Genomic DNA, 13,478 nt, shown 5'->3' on the forward strand with positions numbered 1-13,478 from the left:
TTTGATTGTTTTTTCTTGGTTTCTCAGGGTATCACTCACGGATTTACTTATTTCTTCAAACTTTTTGTTATATTTCTCATCCATTTCTATACTCATTTCTTCAAACTTTTTGTTATACTTCTCGACCAGTTCCTTAAGGGAGTTATTCATATCCTGTTTAAGGGACTCTATTGCTTTCATAATGGCACTTTTTTCCACTTCATCTGGGTTAGAGTGTTCAAATCCTTCTGTTGTAGGGTCATTGGGATCTGATATTTTCATGTTGTTTTTCAGATTGTTGGAGGAGGTCTTGCCTTGGCGTCTGCCCATCTCTTCGATCAAATGCTCTCTATTGGAACTTCTGGTATCGGGTCAGGTTCCCTTGTTGGGCAGGGAGTTCACTGATAGAATGCCTACCTTTCCCCAAGCAGGGTATTGAACCACAGGCACTGCCTCTTTCCGGGATGCCCCTATAGAGCAGGCCCAGTGTGCAAGGCAGCTGAGCTGGGGAAATTTTATGGGCTCAGTGGGAGGGGAGAAATATAGAAATTTGTACCTGGATGGAAGCTGGGATGGCAGGTGGGAGAGCCTAGCAGGGTGGAAACAGCACTGCAGGCTGACCTGGGAGTCTATGGGGTCGGGGAGAGTCCTAGCTCCCCCTCGCCGGGCCCCTGTCATGGGCCCGAATCAACTCACCACTCCGAAGGCCCTCTGGATGGAAGCTGGGATGGCTGGCGGGGAAGCTAGCAGGGTGGAGCCAGCAGAGCAGGCTGACCTGGGAGTCTATGGGGTCGGGGAGAGTCCTAGCTCCCCCTCGCTGGGCCCGCGGGGACCCGAATCAACTCACCACTCCGAAGGCCCTCTGGATAGAAGCTGGGATGGCTGGCGGGGAAGCTAGCAGGGTGGAGCCAGCAGAGCAGGCTGACCTGGGAGTCTATGGGGTCGGGGAGAGTCCTAGCTCCCCCTCGCCGGGCCCCTGTCGTGGGCCCGAATCAACTCACCACTCCGAAGGCCCTCTGGATGGAAGCTGGGATGGCTGGCGGGGAAGCTAGCAGGGTGGAGCCAGCAGAGCAGGCTGACCTGGGAGTCTATGGGGTCGGGGAGAGTCCTAGCTCCCCCTCGCTGGGCCCGCGGGGGCCCGAATCAACTCACCACTCCGAAGGCCCTCTGGATGGAAGCTGGGATCAGTTCTTTTTTTTTTAAAGTAATTTTATTAAATTACAAAAGTTTCCATTTCCGTCCCAGTTCTTATGCAGCTCTCATCTTGAAAATCACAACCTAAATGTTACTGAAATTTCATTAGCTATATAGTGCAATACCACTGAATAAATCTTAACCAATGCTACCCAAGATGCAACTGCTGGGGTAGCAAAACATATTGCTCTCCCTGATTTTAATGAACCTTTATTTGAATGACTTACTGATTAAATATAATTCTTACCTTCTTCTCCTTCATTAAGAAGATTTGTGAAACCTGGACTTAATCCCATTGATGAATTTGGAATAGGCCTGGACTGATGATCCATAATATTATCCTGGGAAATTCAATATAAATAGTGAAGTCCATGAATAATCTCCAAGGATTTATCATACCACAAAAAGATTTCCTATTCTTTAAACCAAAAGAAATATGTTTTTCAACCTTAGGTAAATATAGGTATACAAAATGTTACAAAATAAAAATTAGAATAACTGTATGATAAGAACATCATTGTTCATATGTTCATGTCCTCAGTTAAAAATTTCCCAAGAAAGGAAATACATAGGCTAAAGCTTAAATACAAATCTGAGAGGTTCTTAGTTAGGAACTGTCATTCTAGAAAGTTCTAAATTTCTAACAATCTAATATTTTTAAAATAAATTTCAAAATGGACTAGTCAATATAAAGGTATATACTTAAGAAAATTTCAACTTAACTATAGTAAATTGTTTTACAAAAAATACCTAAGAAGTAACTCAAATTTAACATTGACTTACAGATAGTTGATTATTTTATTCCTCTCAAGATAATTTTGATTTTTCACTGATTTCCTTTGTAATTCAGCCCTTGTTGAGAATTTATGAATTTGAAAAAAAACCCAGAAAACAAAATTGGGAATGATATTGGAAAGGAATCATTATATCCAAAGAATAATGTTTAAAATTTGTTATTATGGAAAAAAATGTTGGTCTTTTTTCTTGAGTGCTCTATTGAGCTTAAGTTTCTACTCATATTTGAAGATATCATATTTGCAAGGATATCAATGATTTATATCACTAAAGGTTCTATACTGAAGACGCAAATATATATGTCAGATGTTCATTCTATAGTACCTGCCATTTAGAGTATTGCATACAAAAACCTAAAAATATAACACTCAACTATATGTTTATATCCCTAAATAAGACAGAATTCCATAGACCTAAAATGGTAAATTAATGTAGGATATCTATGAGGGAAAGGTTACTGGAATTTGAAAATATGATCAATTAACATATTGGTTGTGCTTTAGCCAGGCTGTATCATAAATATGCATAATAATCATGTAAAAATAAAACTAAGTCAATGAGTAATTGAATCCAAGGTTATGATTCTACTGAGCATAATTAAGTTCAATAAGAAAGTGTAAAATTCTTAGACATGATGGAAAACTAAGGCACAAGATAGTACACATAGAAGGCATGATGATGGCAGTCCTAAGAGGACATGCAAATATTTGAGGGATCTCAACTTAATGAATTAATGATGTATCCTGAAGCCTATCTTAAACTTCAAGCAAGCAACACTCAAAAAGTTAAATGAGAAGACAAAAAATAAGGGTTGAAATTAACAAAATAGAATCTAAAAATACAAAGAAATAACCTAGTTATTTGAAAAGAAAAACAAGCCCACCCTTTCGTCTGTGAGTTCCTTGGACAGCAAGAGGCCCTGCTCCTGTACAAGGAGATCCATCAGGAGGGGTAAGTGTGTGCCCGACTGGTTGACTGGATGCTCTGGAAACAGAGTACAGGTACCCTTCAATTCCCTAAACTTTCTGGCCATTCTGTGGGGCTTCTCCCTGGCTATTGTTTTTCTCCATTTATCCCATCCCAGCTTGCCCCGAAGCACCCCTTTCCATCTGTGGGGTCCTAGGATCCCCCAACTCAGCCTGTTTCAGGGCTGGGGGTCTGGGAACCCAGTGGTAAATGCTACTGGTGCAGGGGTTTCTTTGTTCCATACAACCCTGCACCTACCAACTTCACCCTTTTGTCTGAGAGGTCTTTGGCCAGCAAGAGGCCTGCTCTTGTACCAGGAGATCCATCCAGAGGGGTAAGTGTGTACCTGCCTTCCTGGCCGAATGCCCTGGGAATGGATTGCAGGTCTCATCCATTTCTTTAAATATTCCGGGCTATTCAGCAGGGTGTCTCCACTGCTATTGGCTTTTGCTATTTACCCCATCCCATCTAGCCACCAAGAACTCATATTCATCTATGGGATCCTTAGATCCATCACCACAACCTACTTCAGTGGAAGGGATCTGAGAGCCAACTCCAGTGCTGAGGGTACCTAAGAGAGGGCAGACCAAGAAAAACCCCAAGTACACAGTTAGCCACAGCAAAGATCAGACCAAACTGCCAAGACTATCCTAACAGCATTTGAAGGAAGAGATGGGCAGGTGCCAGTGCAAGAATTTCTCCAACAACCTGAAAAGCAACATAACACCAGAATCCAGTGAACATACAAATGGAAGACCTGAACACCCTAGTCCAAAAGAAGGAGAAGAGATCGACTTTAAACGTAACATTATGAAAGTGATAGAGCCCCTCAAACAGGATGTGAAAAAAAACTCCCTTAAAGAAATGGATGAGAAGACTAACAAAAAGTTAGAAGAAATGAATAAATCCCTCAAAGACACCCCAGAAAACCAAGAAAAAGCAATCAAACAGGTAATGGAAACAATTCAAGACTTGAAAACTGAAATGGAGGTAATGAAGTAAACACAAACTGAGGGACAGATGGATATGGAAAATCTGGGTAAATGAATAGGAACTACAGAGACAAGTATAACCTACAGAATACAAAAAATAGAAGAAAGAATCTCAGATGCTGAATATACTATAGAGGAAATAAACTCATTGGTCAAAAAAAAGCAAATCCAACAAGTTCTTAACACAAAACATCCAGGAAACCTGGGACACCATGAAAAGACCAAACCTAAGAATATTAGGAGTAGAAGAAGGAGAAGAATTACAACTCAAAGGTCCAGAAATTATAATCAACAAAATTATAGAAGGAAACTTTATTCTTCATAGGATACTCCTATGAACGTAAAAGAAGCATACAGAACACTGAATAGACTGAATAAAAAAAAAACTTCCCTGACCATAAAATAATCAAAACACAAAACATACAGAATAAAGAAAGAATATCAAGAGATGCAAAGGAAAAAGGTCAAGTAACATATAAAGCTAAACCTATCAGAATTACACCTGACTTCTCTATGGAAACCATGAAAGCCAGAAGGTCTTAGATAGATGTGCTGTGGACACTAAGAGATCATGGATGCAAGCCCAGACTACTAAACCCAGCAAAGCCTTCTTTCACCATTGATGGAGAAAACAAGATATTTCATAACAAAAACAAATTTAAACAATACGTAGCCACAAACCCAGCCTTACAGAGAGTACTAGAAGGAAAACCACAAACCAAGGAAGCCAACAACACCCATAATAATATGAACATTTAACAGCCCTTCACCAGTACAACTCAAGGAAGGGAAATACACAAACACTGCCAACAAAAAAAAATAACTGGAGTTAACAACCACTGGTCATTAATATCACTTAATATCAATGAACTCAATTCACCTATAAAAAAAGCACAGGTTAAGAGAAAGGATACGAAAACAGAATCCAACATTTGGCTCCTTACAAGAAACACACCTCAACCACAAAGACAGACAGCACCTTAGATTTAAGATTTGGGAAAAGGTTTTTCAATCAAACGGATGTAAGAAACAAGCGGGTGTGGCTATAGCAATATCTAACAAAATTGACTTCAAACTAAAATCAATCAGAAGAGATGGAGTTGGACACTTTATACTCATAACAGGAACAATTCATCAGGATGAAGTCTCAATCCTTAATATCTATGCCCCTAATATAAAATCACCCAAAAATGTAAAAGAAACAATACTGAAAAAAAATAAACATTACTGGAACTCAAAGCACACATCAAACCTCACACCCTAATAGTAGGAAAATTCAACACCCATCTCCCACCAATGGACAGGTCAACAAGACAGTAACTTAACAGAGAAATAAGAGAACTAACAGATTTAATGAATCAAATGGACTTAACTGACATCTATGGAACATTCCACCCCAATAGGAAAGAATATACCTTCTTCTCAGCATCTCATGGAAACTTCTAGAAAATTGATCACACACTCAGTAACAAAGTAAACTTCCACATATACAAAAAAAATTTTAGTTAACACTTATTGGATCACCATGGAATAGAGTTAGAATTTAACAACAATTCTACCCACAGAAAGCCTACAAACTCATGGAAACTGAACAGTCAGCTACTGAACCATTCCTGGGTCAAGAAAGAAAGAAAGAAATTAAAGTCTTCCTTGAATTCAACGAAAATAAAGACACAACATACCCAAACCTATGGGACATATGAAAGCAGTGTTAAGAGGAAAGTTCATAGCACTAAGTGCCCACATTAAAAAAAATGGAGAAAGCTCACATTAAAGACTAAACAGTTCAGTTGAAAGCGCTAGATAAAAAAAAAAAAAGAAACAGACTCACCCAGGAGGAGTAGAGGTCTGGAAATAATCAAGCTGAGGGCTGAAATCAACAAAATAGAAACACAGAAAACAATCCAAAGAATCAGTGATACAAAGAGCTGGTTCTTTGAGAAAATCAACAAGATTGACAAGCCCCTATCCAAATTAATCAAAGGTAGAGAGAGAACATGCAAATCAACAAGATCAGAAATGAAAAAGGGGACATAACAATAGACACCGAAGCAACTCAGAGAATCATTAGGTAATACTACAAAAGCCTGTATGCCACAAAGTTAGAAAATGTAAAAGAAATGGACATTTTTTTTATATAAGTACCTAATACCAAAATTAAATCAAGACCAGGTGAACAATTTAAATAGACCTATAAGTCATGTGGAAAAAGAAGCTGTCATAAAAAACACTCCCAACCAAAAGAAAAAAAAAGCCCAGGACAAAGAGCTGATATATATACTCCTTAATGTGTTTCACATAATAAAAACAGAATAGTCATTTCCAAACTCTCTTTATGAAGCTACAGTTACCCTGATGCCAAAACCACACAAAGACCCAACCAATAAAGAGAATTACAGATCAATCTCACTCATGAACATCGATGCAAAAATTCTCAATAAAATACTGGCAAAACGAATCCAAGAACACATCAAAAAAATTATCCATTACGATCAAGTAAGCTTCATCCCAGAGATGCAGGGTAGTTCAACATATGAAAATTTATCAATGTAATCCATCATATAAATAAACTGAAAGAAAAAATATATGATCATTTCATTAGATGCTGAAAAAGCATTTGACAAAATTCAACACCCCTTTATGATAAAGGTGTTGGAGAGATTAGGGATACAAGGATCATACTTAAATATAGTACAAGCAATATACAGCAAGTCAACAGCTAACATCAAATTAAATGGAGAGAAACTCAAAGCCATTCCACTAAAATCAGGAACAGGACAAGGCTGTTCCCTCTCTCCATATCCCTTCAACATAGTGCTTAAGGTTCTAGCAACAGCAATAAGACAGCATAAGGAGATCAAGGAAACTCAAATTGGAAAAGAAGAAGTCAAAGTTTTGTTATTTGCAGATAACAAGGTAGTGTACATAAGTGACCCCCAAAACTCTACCAAAGAACTCCTTCAGCTGATAAATCACTTCAGTGATTAGGCAGGATACAAGATCAACTCAAAAAAAATCAGTTGCCCTCCTATACTCAAAGGATAAAGAAGCAGAGAGAAAAATCAGAGAAACTTCACCTTTCACAATAGCCACAAATAGCATAAAGTATCTTGGGGTAACTCTAACCAAGGAAGTGAAAGATTTATTTTATAAGAACTTTAAGACATTGAAGAAAGAAATTAAAGAGGATACCAGAAAATGGAAGAATCTCTCATGCTCTTGGATTGGTAGGATCAACATAGTAAAAATGGCAATTCTACAAAAGGTAATCTATAATTTCAATGCAATCCCCATCAAAATCTCAACAAAATTCTTCACAGACCTTGAAAGAACAATATTCAACTTTATATAGAAAAACAGAGAAACCCAGGATAGCCGAAACAATCATAAACAATAAAGGTACTTCCAGAGACTTACCATCCCTGACTTCAAACCCTATTATAGAGCTACAGTAGTGAACGCAGCTTGATATTGGCATAAAAACAGAGACATTGACCAAGGGAATCGAATTGAAGACCCAGATATTAACCCACAAACCTATGAACACCTGACAAAGTTGTCCTTTTGGACAAAGGAGCTAAAAGTATACAATGGAAAAAAGGAAGCATCTTAAACAAATGGTGCTGCCATAACTGGATGTCATCCTGTAGAAGAATGAAAATAGATCCATATCTATCACCATGCATAAAACTCAAGTCCAAATTGATTAAAAACTTCAATATAAATCTGACCACACTGATCCTTATAGAAGAGAAATTGAGAAGAAGTCTGCAACACATGGGCACAGGAGATCACTTACTCTGTACAAACCCAGTAGCACAGACAATAAGATCAACAATGAATAAATGGGACTTCCTAAAACTGAGAAGCTTCTGTAAAGCAAAGGACACTGTCATTAAGACAAAAAGGCAACCTACTGACTGGGAGAAGATCACCAACCCTGTATCAGACAAAGGTCTGATCTCTAAAATATATAAAGAACTCAAGAAAATAGACATTAAAAGTCTAAATAACCGAATTAAAAAAATAAATTCTCATAGCAGTTGAGAAAATTAATCTTTATTTCTACACTGATTCACAAAACATCCAGGAGAGCTAAAATGATCCTAAACAATAAATAAATATCAGAAGGCATCGCCATTCTAGATTGCAAGTTATGCTACTGAGTTATAGTAATCAAAACATCATGGCATGTTGGTCAAAAAAACAGAATTGAGGAACAAGGTCTAAGCCCATGCTCCTACATTCATCTGTTTTTGATAAAGATCCCAATAATGCACACTGGAAAAAAAGCAGCATCTTTGACAAGGAGTGCTGGTTAAATTTTATAGCTATATTTAGAAGAATGAAATGACATTCTTTTGTCTCAATCTGCCCAAACTCAACTGAAAATGGATCACAGACCCCAGCTTAAAACCTGATACCCTGAATATGACAAGAGGAGAAAGTATGGAATATACTCAGACTCATTGACACACTTTCTGAATAGCACTGCTATAGCACAGGCTCTACCCCTAACAATTAACAAATGGAACTTCAATAAACTAAAATGCTGATGACATTGCATAACATTCCTTGCTCCTACCTGATGTTTTCATATTGGTTTATATGTCAGTATCCTGGAAGAAGCAACAGTATATGTGATATTGAATTGTGAGTGTGTTTGGCTGATAAAGATATGTATGATAACCTATTATAAATAAAAGAAGCTATGCCAGTATAAGACCCAGCCCTCCAATCATTCATGTCTTTCTATTAGTGATGAAGACAAGAGAATAACACTCTTTTCCTACCTCTCAGACAAGGTTCCATACCTCTAGATTATTCTTTGGAATTCCTGGATAATAAGCCCTCCACCAGGTAATCACATTTGAGCTTTCATCTTGAGAGTCTCAACTTAAAATTGAATGCAAACTTCACAAGATCAATACAGCATTATACAGCATTAATAAGTTGCATTATTAATAGTTACACAACAATTGATTGCTGTATTATTGTTCATTCTATAATAAGATGGATTCCTTACTAAATATTTCATGTGAAACTTTTTGGTCTAGTAGAAATATTACTCCCCCAATTTTAATAAAATTTCTTTGAACTGACTTGCTTGTCACATACTCTTTACCTAGAGAATCAGAGTCCTGAGTTCTGTTTCCATTCTATTAATTAACAGCAAAGTTCACCCACAGGTCAAAACTCTATTTCCAAAAAAAAAAAAAAGTCATTTTCACATATTGTACTTTAAATACTGGCTCCATATCTTTTCCTTTCTATTATTTTAATCTTCATTTCCCATCTCCTTTCCAAATACGTGTATCTTGAAATTCTCAGTTAAAAAATACTGTCTACTTAGTTGTTTCATTGGGCCATGCTCTACTCGTGTACTTTATCTCTCTAATTCATACAATCTTGCCTCTTAACCCCTACCCGTGCCTCTTCTACCAGGTTCCCTGGATTTCAAAGGAGAAGTACAAGATAGAGAGACTTTATTTAGCCTCTCTGTTTGCATAATGCCTGACTGTGGGTCCTTGTACCTACTGCCATCTGCTGCTGGAGGAACCTACTTTGATGACAACTGAACAAGGTACTGATGTATCAGGTCTGTATGGGTCTACATGGGCTTGCATAGGTTTGCACCATATGATATGGTATTTAACAAACTACTTCAGAGAGATTGATGGACATCAAATAAACACATTATGAAATTTGCCTTCAATGTGACAAGCCTAGTCATTTGGACAAGTAACTGCTCTTGCCTGGATTACTTGATGGTATGCTGAATAAACTGGACATGTAGAACTCATAGGAAAATGTCTTCTGAACTTGTCTAAAGAAGGTGAGACAAGCTTTCAGAGACAGGCTTCATGAAAGAGACTGCCAGACATTTTGCAGGATAAAGAAGAAGGTAACTGACAAACTCAGCCAGTACAAGGCAAAACAGATCTTAATATTTCATGCTTCATGGAAAAGTCTGCCAGATACTATAGGCTGAAGATGGATGCTCCAATGTTACAGAAGATCTTTGGGTGACTGTCCAGGCAGCGAGATGTCTATGGCATTTCTAGAACTTTGGAAGTCGCTTACAATGCGCTTTCTGTTTACTTAAGTAATATGATATCCTTCTGGGGTCTTTTATGGAGTTGAATATAGATGGTTATAGCTATAGTTTTCCTTAGTTATGATAAACTGTAGAATCACAAAAATTATTTTATCTGTAATTCTTGCTTGATACCTATTCTGTTATATATTATATAATTTTACTGTACTAAAGATAAAAATCTTCCTTTGTATTTAGACAGAATAAGAAGATTATGTGGGATTTCCCACTGTATGCTGTGAATGTTTCATTACCATTGGTTAACAAAGAAGCTACTTGGTTTATGGCAGGGCAGAATAGACCTTGTTCTGGAAAATTAAACTGAATGTAGGGTGATTCAGGGAGAGGTCACATAGCTACCAAAGGAGAAGATGCTGAGAGGCAAGATTGTAGGAATAGAATATTTCAGTTCATCCTAGAAGGTGAGACAAAACATAGGAGCTACAAATAGCAGAGCTTCCTAAATATTTAAGTAAGAATTGACTCTGTGTAACTCTCCTTTGTTTTCTTTTAAAAGTAGGATTTAAAAGAATACCCATTGTTTTAAAATTTTAAGTTCAATTGGTAAAACGTATCATTTAATGTTAAGATGAAACTGAACTGAAATTGTTTAAGAAACAAAAGTCACAAAATACACGGTGTAGAGAATTTAAACTGTGTAATATTGAGAATGAACAGAAAAAAAAGATCATGATTATAGGAAAAATGTTTTTAAACAAAAAAAGTCAAGGCAGGAAGGATAATTCAGTGACTGAAAACACTTCCTGCCCTTCAGACAACTCCAGGTCAATTCCCAGCACATAAATCAGGTGGCATATAATCAATTTTAAGTGTAGCTTCAGGGTTCTAATATACATACATCCATACACACACACACACACACACGTATATTAAATTGTTTACTAATAAAGAGTTATTTAAATAAATGAAGGGATTAAAATTATTATTTTGTTTGAATAAATAGGATGAAAATATGTTATAATGCCAAAGTGACTTAAGAAGTGTATAACAATGCTTAGTAGAAGAGAAGCTACATTTTTATTGACTATCTAAACTACACCAGGCATTTATAAGCACATTTTCTTGCCCATACATATGTGAATAAATAGTGCCACTGTGATGCTATCTTCTCCTTAGTTGCTGGTCATCTGAGAAGTCAAAGAATCAAATGAGGAACATATATGACAAACTTTTGTTTTTGTTCAATTTGTTTCCAAGCTATTGCTTTGGGGTAATACCCCCCAATTGCTCCATCGTCATAACTAACCTATCTGGATTTAGAATTCAAAATCCTCTTTGAATGCCATCATGATTTTATCAACCTCAGTATCACTTACATTAAGATCATCTTTCGTTTCCTATTTATTATTCACGTAGACTTGTGTTTGCTACTGAGTTCTCTGTCCTAGTATTTCCACAGTTACCTTATCTGGTATATTCAATGCCTGTTAAACACAGTGTTTATCCTAATGACAAATATTCCATTGTTAAAATACTTAAAGAGTGTTTTCACAACTCACAAATACCAACTAGAATTTTATTCTGAATTAGTTCTACAAATAGAAGTATATTTACTGTTGTGCATCTATATCACCTGTCTCCACTACAACACTAAATCCAGTATTAACATAGAATATAGTCTAACATAAATTGAAGAGACTATATTTCTGCTTTGCCTCACCCCAATGAAGATAAGTTGAATTGTTATTGTTTGAATCACTTTTCTTTATTGAAAGCAGGTGTTCAACTTGCTTTCTCCCTTTTCTTTCTTCATTCTGTACTAGAAACCCCTGAGATGATACTCATGATGTTCATTCTGGTTCTATACTACACAGTCAGTCTTCTCTGAAAGCATCCCCACAGATAATTCCAACCAAATACCGCCAAGGGGATCTCAATTTCATTAGAACTGACAATAACAACAACTACAGCTATTTGGGGCACTCAAATACCAAAAAGACAATCATGGAAAAAAAGACTGGTCCTGAGAGACACTCACTTTCATAATATGATAATATGTAAGCATATATTTAAAATGGCTGATAAGTACTATTCTTTAATCTGAATGAGAATAGCAAGATGTTCTGGAAGGTTCAACAGTAGCACAAATAACCTGGGAGTAGCCAGTAGCAAATAGCCTCCTACTTGGACTTAAAGCCCGCTCAACAGGCAGGGATCCATGTCTGGTACAATAAACTTATTTAACAAGCTGTGGCTGGTGAGGCTATAGAACCCAAAGGAGAATCACTGCCAATTTCCTAAACCAGTACAATCTCTAATTGCATTCTAGTGCTTATCCTTATAGCCAGAGACAAGTGTGGCTCTCACTAACATCAAAGCAACTTTTTTTTTTTTTCGGCACCCAGTGACCATTAAAGAAAAGTACAGAGGAAGTGGCGGTGCGAGGGCTGCTGCACAGCTAACAGAGCCGCGTTCCGGACAGCAGCGCGTGCCCCGAGCTCTCTGACCACCCCCAACCCTCCCTCCCCCCGCCCGCCAGCCTGAGCAGAGCAGCCCCAGCAGCAGCGCCATGGCCGGGTGGAACGCCTACACCGACAGCCTCATGGCGGACGGGACCTGTCAGGATGCGGCCATCGTAGGCTACAAGGACTCGCCCTCCGTCTGGGCCGCGTTCCCGGGAAGACCTTCGTTAGCATTACGCCAGCTGAGGTTGGTGTCCTGGTAGGCAAAGACCGGTCAAGTTTTTTCGTGAATGGGTTGACACTTGGGGACCAGAAATGTTCTGTGATCCGGGACTCACTGCTGCAGGATGGGGAATTTACAATGGATCTTCGTACCAAGAGCACCGGAGGAGCCCCCACCTTCAATGTCACTGTCACCATGACTGCCAAGACGCTAGTCCTGCTGATGGGCAAAGAAGGTGTCCACGGTGTTTGGATCAACAAGAAATGTTATGAAATGGCCTCCCACCTGCGGCGTTCCCAGTACTGACCTCATCTGTCACCTCCCCCACCGCTCCCTTCAGCTTTTGCACCCTTTCTTTCCATACACACACATACCATTACTTTTTGGGCCATTACCCCATTTCCCTTATTGCTGCCAAAACCACATGGGCCGGGGGCTGGGGCTGGACAGACAGATACCTCCCCTTACCCATACCCCCTCCTGTGTGTGTTTGGAAAAAAATGGTTTTTGGTTTTTTTTTTTTTTTCTGAATAAAAAAGATTCTACTAACAAAAAAAAAAAAAAAAAGTACAACTGGTTCTCTCCCCAATTACTACATTTGGCACAAAACCTCTAGATCAATGCTTAGGGAACATTGTGGAAGAAGAAGCAGAAAGGACTGTGAGAGATAGAGGACCAGAATATTTGCTGTGAGAAATGCTCTCTTCTAAAAGTAAAAAAAAAAAAGAATGAAAAATAAAAGAGGGCAGGAAGTGAAAGGAGTTGGAGCGGAGGTGTTGCTTTGGGAGAATTCGAGCAATAGTGAGGGT

General features: G+C 38.1%; 1 pseudogene; it reads left to right on the top strand.

The window, feature by feature from the left end:
- Positions 1 to 12,534: 12,534 nt before the first annotated feature.
- On the top strand, positions 12,535 to 13,230 carry LOC148120624 (profilin-1 pseudogene; annotated as a pseudogene).
- The last annotated feature ends 248 nt before the right edge of the window (positions 13,231 to 13,478 follow it).

Source organism: Myodes glareolus, chromosome 10 (genome assembly GCF_982192425.1).
Source record: "Myodes glareolus chromosome 10, mMyoGla1.1, whole genome shotgun sequence".
Taxonomy (NCBI): Eukaryota; Metazoa; Chordata; class Mammalia; order Rodentia; family Cricetidae; genus Myodes; species Myodes glareolus.